Source organism: Paramormyrops kingsleyae, chromosome 25 (assembly GCF_048594095.1).
Source record: "Paramormyrops kingsleyae isolate MSU_618 chromosome 25, PKINGS_0.4, whole genome shotgun sequence".
NCBI lineage: Eukaryota > Metazoa > Chordata > Actinopteri > Osteoglossiformes > Mormyridae > Paramormyrops > Paramormyrops kingsleyae.
The window spans coordinates 17,048,317-17,056,415 of NC_132821.1; the positions used below are offsets into that span (position 1 = coordinate 17,048,317).

General features: G+C 50.6%; 1 long non-coding RNA gene across 1 annotated transcript; it reads left to right on the forward strand.

The window, feature by feature from the left end:
- Positions 1-440: 440 nt before the first annotated feature.
- LOC140582686 (uncharacterized) lies at positions 441-1,695 on the forward strand. Its single transcript, XR_011985496.1, has 4 exons — positions 441-538; positions 1,001-1,224; positions 1,315-1,479; positions 1,575-1,695. It is a non-coding gene; the product is annotated as an uncharacterized lncRNA (long non-coding RNA).
- The last annotated feature ends 6,404 nt before the right edge of the window (positions 1,696-8,099 follow it).

An 8,099-nucleotide genomic window follows, 5' to 3' on the forward strand; every position in this document is an offset into this window, starting at 1 on the left:
TCTGGTGGTCCCCGAGGACTGGGTTGAGAAACCTTGCACTAGATACAGTTATATGTATGTACCTCTATCATATCAGAAACATCAATTTGTACAATTTATATTGTCAGTTGTTATTTAAAAGCAGGCCCTTACCACTGGTATAGATCTCCCTCAGAACTGGTCACAGGCTCCGGATCCGGATTTAGAGCAAATATTAGGAGCATTATAGACTGAGCCTGTCCTCCTGCTGCTGCTTGGGCTTTTCTTTCTTTGATGACTTTTTCATACATGTCTGTGATGCACACATGCCTAAAATTTATAAACATGAATTTAATTATCTTATATTTAACTTTATTTCTCTTTTGAAATCATGTTAGACACAAATTGTCTCTCAAGTTTGCTGGAACGGTGGGGGGCAGAAGTGGGCGGGGCTATGGCGGTGGGTGGGGTCAAATGAGTATAGTCACTCTTCTTCTGCTTTGACACGAGAGCGTCAACTTGCATTGAAGACTTTTCCTGTTTTTGACAGACTTCTTGCTTGAAGAATGGCTTCCACATTGTAAGTTATGAGCAATATCTCAATTTATTTGAATCTTTTCTCGATACAATGGGATTCTATCACTTAATTCTTTTATTTTGTGTAAATGGAAAATGCCCATGGTAACTTCATTTTAAATTAATCATATAATACTTTTTTAAAAAAAATTATTTGCAGCGTTTGCAAAGGGTTTTTAGATTATTTCAGCAATAGGTTAATACCCTTCCAAGGACAAGGGGTCTTGTGTGTGTGACCTGTATATCAAATATGTAATATATTGCTGCCCGGCCATTATTATTCCTGATAATATGCAGTTTTTTTTTCTTACCAACTAATTGCTTTTCTCAATCTGGAGTCAGCAGCATGATAATAAATATGCAAGTATTAGTTATCCAGACCACTGAGGACTGAACAGGAATGTGACCGTGTACTACTGAACATCATAAAATGACTTTCCCATGACATGTCTGTTTCTGTTTCCAGTGCTCCCATCAGGCATGCCCTGCTCTGCCCTGTCTGCAAGAAGACGCAGGCAGTCCTGTGCACCTGGCTAGGGTGTGCATGAAGACAGCATCTAAGGATGCCATCCAGCATGTTGTGGAAAAGGCAAAGCGGGACGTGCAGGACATTCTACAGTGGGGCAGGATCTTCACGTACTCAGAACTTGTGGATGTGTTGGGTGATGTCAATCCTCGGAGCGTTATCAGGTTGGTGGAAGACCTTTTTGGTCTTTACACGTCACATGTTGTTTCTTGTCTGTCATTTATTAACATGATTTTTTGTTTATTTTTTGAAAGGCTGATTGACGAGCTGGAGCGTCGCCACATGGTGGTTTCTGATGTCTCCCCTTCACTGAGGCAGAAGACCACCAGTGGAAGAGGCACATCACAGCCAGCCACGACCACGCAGCCAGCGGAGAGTGAAGAGGTGCATGCTGTCAGCAGTGGCGAGTCCTTTCAAGTGTGAGTATCTTAGCTTTACAGTTTCACAGATTTGTTTTTGATTGTGAAACAGATATGCAACATGGATATGACAAAATTTGTTTTCTACATTGCAGTGCCAGGGATGTCCAACACACATCCAGGCAGCTGATGGCCGAAAGAGGACTACATAAGAAACATCCTCGGGACCATCCTCTGCTTAAGGGCTTTGCCCTGTTTCTCGGAGCGTTATCAGGTTGGTGGAAGACTGATAAAACAACAGACTGACTGATAAACTGAGAACGACTGACTGACTGTGTGTGAGGCCGTAACTGCCTGGAACAGGCTGTGTCTGGCTCTGTAGCAAAGAAATACAAGCACAACAAATCCTGCAAATTTTCCTGTCCTGAAGAATCACAGGCTTAACCCCCTGGGACCGGCGATCCCGCCGGCGGGATCTGATAGAATTCTCGCGAGACCGTTTAAATAACTCCGCGAGTTTTTGTCATATACACATTTTAAAAATACCCTCAGAAACTTTGGACGGTCTACTTTTCAAATATATATAGGTAGAAACTAAATATATTTTTACAGCTTCGTGATACGAATAGAAAGAACAAGAGTGACTGACTTAAGCGTCTGCGTCTCGAAGCGGCTCTGATCACCCACCCACTTGCAAATCGCGCTATTCGCATGATAATAACATGATAATCCGACAGTTAGTATTGGGTGAAGAAATATGTGAATACGCCCATTGTGACCGAAATAAACAAGAGCACATGTCTGGGTAGTGTTTACACTGATCGGCTACAATATAGCACACGGATACGTCTCTGCCGCTGAAGCTTTGCGCCAGTGTTGCCACTTTCAGCAGCGAAGCTCATACCTGTGTTCATAGCTCAGTGGGCTAAGCCTGTGTGCCTGCAATCACGTGGTCGCCGATTCAAACGCAGCGTATTTAGAACGTGAATAGCGATCTTCCGCTGAGAGCGGTCCTACACGCTCCTGACGCAAGTAAAACAAAGAAAGGTGACACGATTTGCTTTTTTGCCTATTTAACCTAATTTTAAAAACTTTAATACTTCTGACAATGGAAGTTTTGAAAAGGAGACAGATAACGGATTTAGTCAGTGTTTTTTTCATGATTCTACATAATGATTTCAGCGAGATATAAACTGAAATACACGAGAAAGATACGCGGTCGATGATGCCCTCGTCCCCAGAGCGTCAATTATAGTCACTGCATCATATTTATCGCTTTCTATATTTATATAGTCACAGTTTTTCATTTTTCATTCCATCTATCAATAAACTGTGAAAGGGATTTTATTGTTGCTACTTTTCTTGCGTTTCAAACTGCCTTTCCAAAGTGATGGGTGTGGGGTGCAGTGACATTCCAGACTGATGGGCCATTGACAGTATGCAAACTACTACAGGTGTGAGGACACCTATCTCATCAATATTCATTGTGAAGACCACTGACTTTGAGAAAAAGAGTGTCACTCCAAAGTTCTAACACTTTAGTAATCAAACCATACAAAATTTCTGAATGTCACTTTCACCTATGTGTAGCCAACCCCTGTGTCTATAAGCTTCAGAGCTCAAAAGTCTTACCTAGAAATGTCTATAATGTGATTTTTTACAATTTCTCAGCATGTCTGAAAATAGGATTTTGAAAAGTATATGTTTAAAGTTGATTTTAACAAAAAATAGAATAATAACATTCTAAGAGGTCTCAGATTATTGGTGCTGAGTTTGTGCTGAATAAAAGCAAATGTATCACTTTGGGATAAGTGTTTTTTAGATAGGTGAAATATTTTAAAATGTCAAGGCATGTCAGACTACTTCGAAAGTGGAAAAAAGGCCTCAGGCCCCAGGGGGTTAAGTTAAGAAACACTGATGGCTGGTGAGTAACCTAAGGGAGAGGACGCTGGCGCTCGCTGTTTCGCCGCTTCTCCTGCTGCTGCTGCTGTTTCTGTTTTTTTATTTTTACACTGACTATTTTAGTAACCCGAAGGCTGTTTTTAAAAAAATTAAAATAAATAAATTTAGTTTAGTTTTAGTTGTCACACCCCGCTCCGTCCGCTCCTAGTGTGTGCCACTCCCCCTCATTATCCACGTGTGCTTCCCCGATCGTGCCCAGCTGTTTCCTGTTTCTTTTGCCTTGTCCTCTGTATATGAGTCCGCGTCTCCCCATGTATGCCAGATCCGTCATTGTATTGTTACGTGTTGTCCGTCAGCGTCCAAATAAACCCCATTTCCCTGACGTTCTGGCTGCACGTCGCCTGCTTCCCTGCTCGCCCGAGCCCGATCGTGACAGAATGACGAGTCTCCCCGAAAGCACGAAGCAGCAGTCCGAGCACCACCGGCTCGGACTGCTGCAAGACTTCGTGTACTGGCAATCCCAGCCCGAAGTCCAGGAGGACCCGGTAGCCCTGGAGCTGGCTAGCCGGGGCTGGGACCTGCTCCAGAAGGAGCGCCCAGCCGGGCAGGAATACCCGCTGACGAGGGCACGGAAATGCCTTCGCCGCTTGATCCAGCGCACAACGAGCAGCCGGGAAAAGCGGAGCAGAGAGCTGGCGGAAGCAGCCCCGACGCTCTTCGTGGGAGCCTGCTCTCTTCTCCCTGCCTGGGACGACATCGCCACTGCCCACCTGGTGAGCCTCCACCCGGAGAAGCCGCCTCCTTTGCAGGCTTACTTTTACCGGCCGGCGCGCCTGGGTCTAGGCGGGATACGCGCTGTGCGGGACGGCATTCCCCGGGTCCCGAGAGCCCTTAAAGGGGCAGCGTCAACGCGCTCGGTGCCCCTCCTGCCGCCCGTGCCGAACCTACCGGCCGCACTGCCTGCTCCGGACCTGCCCGCGGCACTGCCTGCTGCTGCCGCTCTGCCCGCGGCACTGCCTGCTGCTGCTGCCGCCGCTCTGCCCGCGGCAACGCCGCCTGCTGCCGCCGCCGCTCTGCCCGCGGCAACGCCGCCTGCTGCCGTCGCCGATCTGCCCGCGGCTGCGCCGCCTGCTGCCGCCGCTGATCTGCCAGCAGCACCGCCTGCTGCAGCTTCCGCCGCTTTACCAGCGGCACCGCCTGTCCCGCCTGTCCTGCTTGACCCGCCTGTCCTGCTTGACCCGCCTGCAGTGCCTGCAGCTGCCACCGCTCTGCCTGCGGCACTGCCCACGGTTGCGCCCCCTGCTGGCCGCGTGATGGCAGCGCCCGCTGCAGCGCCCCCTGCTGGTGACCAGGAACTGAGGGTGCCCGCTGCAGCTCCGACCGAGGCGCCCCCTGCTGGCCGCACACCCGAGGTGCCCTCCGAGGCGCCCCTTGCTGGCCACGTGACGGCGGCGCCCGTCCTGCCGGCACCTGAACTGCCGGTCTCGCCTGTCCTGCCGGCGCCTGAACTGCCTGAGGTGGCCGCGGTTGCGCCCCCTGCTGGCCGTGTGATGGCGGCGCCCGCTGTGGTGCTCCCTGCTGGTCGTGTGCTGGCGGCGCCCACCGAGGCGCCCCCTGCTGACCGGACGCCCGAGGCGCCTGCCCAGGCGGCCCCTGCTGGTCGCACGCCTGCAGCTGCCTCCGCTCTTCCTGAGGTGTCCGCCGAGGCACCTCCTGCTGGCCACACGCCCGCGGCCCTGCCTGAGGCCGCCTCTCCCGTCCTGCCCGCGGCCCTGCCTGAGGCCGCCTCTCCCGTCCTGCCCGCGGCCCCGTCTGCGGCCACGCCCGCGGCCCTGGCTGCCCCGTCTGCGGCCACGCCCGCGGCTCCGGCTGCCCCGCCTGCGGCCACGCCTGACTCCCTTGCCCTTACCCCGGCAAGGCCAACGCCCCCCAGGACCCCGCCTGTCGGTGTCCCGTAAGGGAAGCGGACATAGGCGTCGGGCCCGGGTCCCGCCCACCCTGCCCCCTGGCTCGCCCGTTCGGCCCCTGGCTGTGGCTCGGTGGCTGCCTGCGGGTCCTCCGGCTTGGGGTCGGCGGTCCCCTCCGGGTCCTCCCCTGGATCCTCGGTGCCGGTCCTCAGTCCCGCCTCCAGGTCCATGTCAGCCGCCTCCGGGCCCCCCTGCTCCGGCTGGGCGTCGGACGGCGCCTCCACCTGCCGCGGCTTCCCCCTTTGGCCTGCCTGCACTGGTGTTCCCTCCTGCTCCCTCCGTGTCCCCTCCGTCACTCCCTCGTCCCGTTCCCTTGGCCCCTGGGTGGTCCCCTCCTGCTCCCTCCTCCCTCTCCCCTGCGGCCCCTCCGGCCGCTGCCCGTCGCCCGCCTGGGCTCCCTCGTGCTCCCCTTTTTCCTCCTCCCTTTCCCTTTGTCCCGCCTGTCTCTGCTCCTCGTCCCTTTGTTCCTCCTCCGTTCGCTCCTGGCCCTTTTGTTCCGCCTTTCTCCCCTTCTGTGTCTCCCTTCTTGGTCTGTCTGTCTGCGTTCCCCGTCCTCTGTCAGGTCCTGTCTTTCTTTTGGTCCTTGTTCTTGTTTTGTGTCTCTGTCCTGTTCCCTGTCCCTTGTTGATGTTTTGCTTTTTGTCTTTCAGGTCCTGTTCCCCGGTTTCGTCCCGTCCGTCGCCTCCTCTCGGGCGCGCCCGGTGTGCGCGCCTTTGGGGGGCGGTTATGTCACGCCCCGCTCCGTCCGCTCCTAGTGTGTGCCACGCCCCCTCATTATCCACGTGTGCTTCCCCGATCGTGCCCAGCTGTTTCCTGTTTCTTTTGCCTTGTCCTCTGTATATGAGTCCGCGTCTCCCCATGTATGCCAGATCCGTCATTGTATTGTTACGTGTTGTCCGTCAGCGTCCAAATAAACCCCGTTTCCCTGACGTTCTGGCTGCACGTCGCCTGCTTCCCTGCTCGCCCGAGCTCGATCGTGACATTACTTTTGGTTTTTTGGCGTTTTTCCAGCGCTGCTAAGACGTTGAGTGCTTCCTTGGACGTCCGTCGGTATATATTGAGCCTGTTTTTCGCTGCCTCTGCAGTTATTTTTTGAGTCTGCATCTCGGCGTTTGGTGCGTGGCTAGCTTGTTTTGCTAGTTTTCCGGTGACCGGCGTGAAGCTAAAATACACCGTCCTGCAGTTGTTAAGTCATAACCATTATTCAATCTATCACTAATAAATCAGTACTTATACAAGATCATATGATGGACAAAAGCTTTGATTTTATGTGCATAACGGAAACATGGCATCAGCAAGAGGTTTTTTTGGCACTAAATGAAGCTTGCCCCCTTGGTTATAGCTACCTGGAGAAAGCCCGCAGTACTGGACGTGGTGGTGGTTTAGCTGTATTATACCGACAGCAACTGGATTTGTCTCCCCTCATTGTGCCTACAATGTCTTCATTTGAATGCCTTGCATTTAAGTGCAAAGCCCCTCTCCCCATGACAATGCTGCTAATATATCGACCCCCTAAACCAAACTCAGTGTTTATCTCTGAGATGCATGATTTTCTTACATCCATTTGTACTACTTCTGCCAACATTATTATACTTGGTGACTTTAATGTTCATGTAGACACTCCCTCCTGCCATTTGGCAGTCGAGTTTTTACAACTACTGGATTGCCTCAATCTTCAACAGCATGTTGATGTTCCCACACATTTCTGAGGGCATATCTTGGATCTGGTTATTACAAACTCTGTACCCATTAGCAACCTTTTTGTGTATGATCTGGGGGTGTCCGACCACAAGGTCGTTTCAATGGAGCTGTCACTCCCTTGTTCCCCCACAAAAGCAAAACGACAAATATGTTACAGAAATTTGAATAACATCAACCCAGATAATCTGAGTAAAGATCTTCAACATCTCTCCTGTGTGGAATGTTCCTCAGTCACCGAGTCAGTTGACTTCTACAATCAATCACTCAACAGTATCCTGGATTTCCATGCCCCTGTCAGATATAGAACTGTCTGTTTCTCACGTTCAGCCCCATGGTATACATGTGAATTGCGGAAGATGAAGACAACTGGACGTGTACTTCAGCGACGTCTGCAGGCCTCAGGACTCACTGTTCATAAGCAAGTTTACAGAAGACATCAGAAAGCATATGCAAGAACATTGAGAGCTCACAGTTTTATTCAAATATCATTAACAATAACTCTGGAAATTCAAAGCTACTTTTCTCTACTATTGATCGCCTATTGAAACCAAAATTTCAATCTCATCTGGAAGCTACAGAAGAAAATTGCAATAATATCATTACTTTCTTCAGGAAAAAAGTGGATACCATCTGCTCGTCTCTATCGAGTGCCTCTGCAATACCTGTCCTGAAGGATGACCCGCAACAAGGAAATTTGCAACCGTTCAGCAGTTTCTCCAAAGTTACGCCGCAAGAGGTTGAGGTCATTGTCAGAAAGATGAAACCATCAAATTGTGCTCTGGATCCTTTTCCTACAGTATTGGTTAAATCCAACCTTTGTGCTATAAGTCCCCTGATTACCAAGATAATAAATCAGTCTCTTCAGACTGGACATGTTCCCGCTACATTGAAATCGGCTATCATCAGACCACTTATAAAAAAAACCACCTTAGATCCAGATGTACTTGCAAACTACAGGCCCATTTCTAACCTCCCTTTCCTTTCAAAAGTGCTGGAAAAAGTAATTGCTGCTCAGCTTCAGTCTCATCTAAAAAAAAAATTATTTATTTGAGAAATTCCAGTCTGGTTTCCGCCCATGCCACAGCATGGAAACAGCTCTGGTTAGAGTAT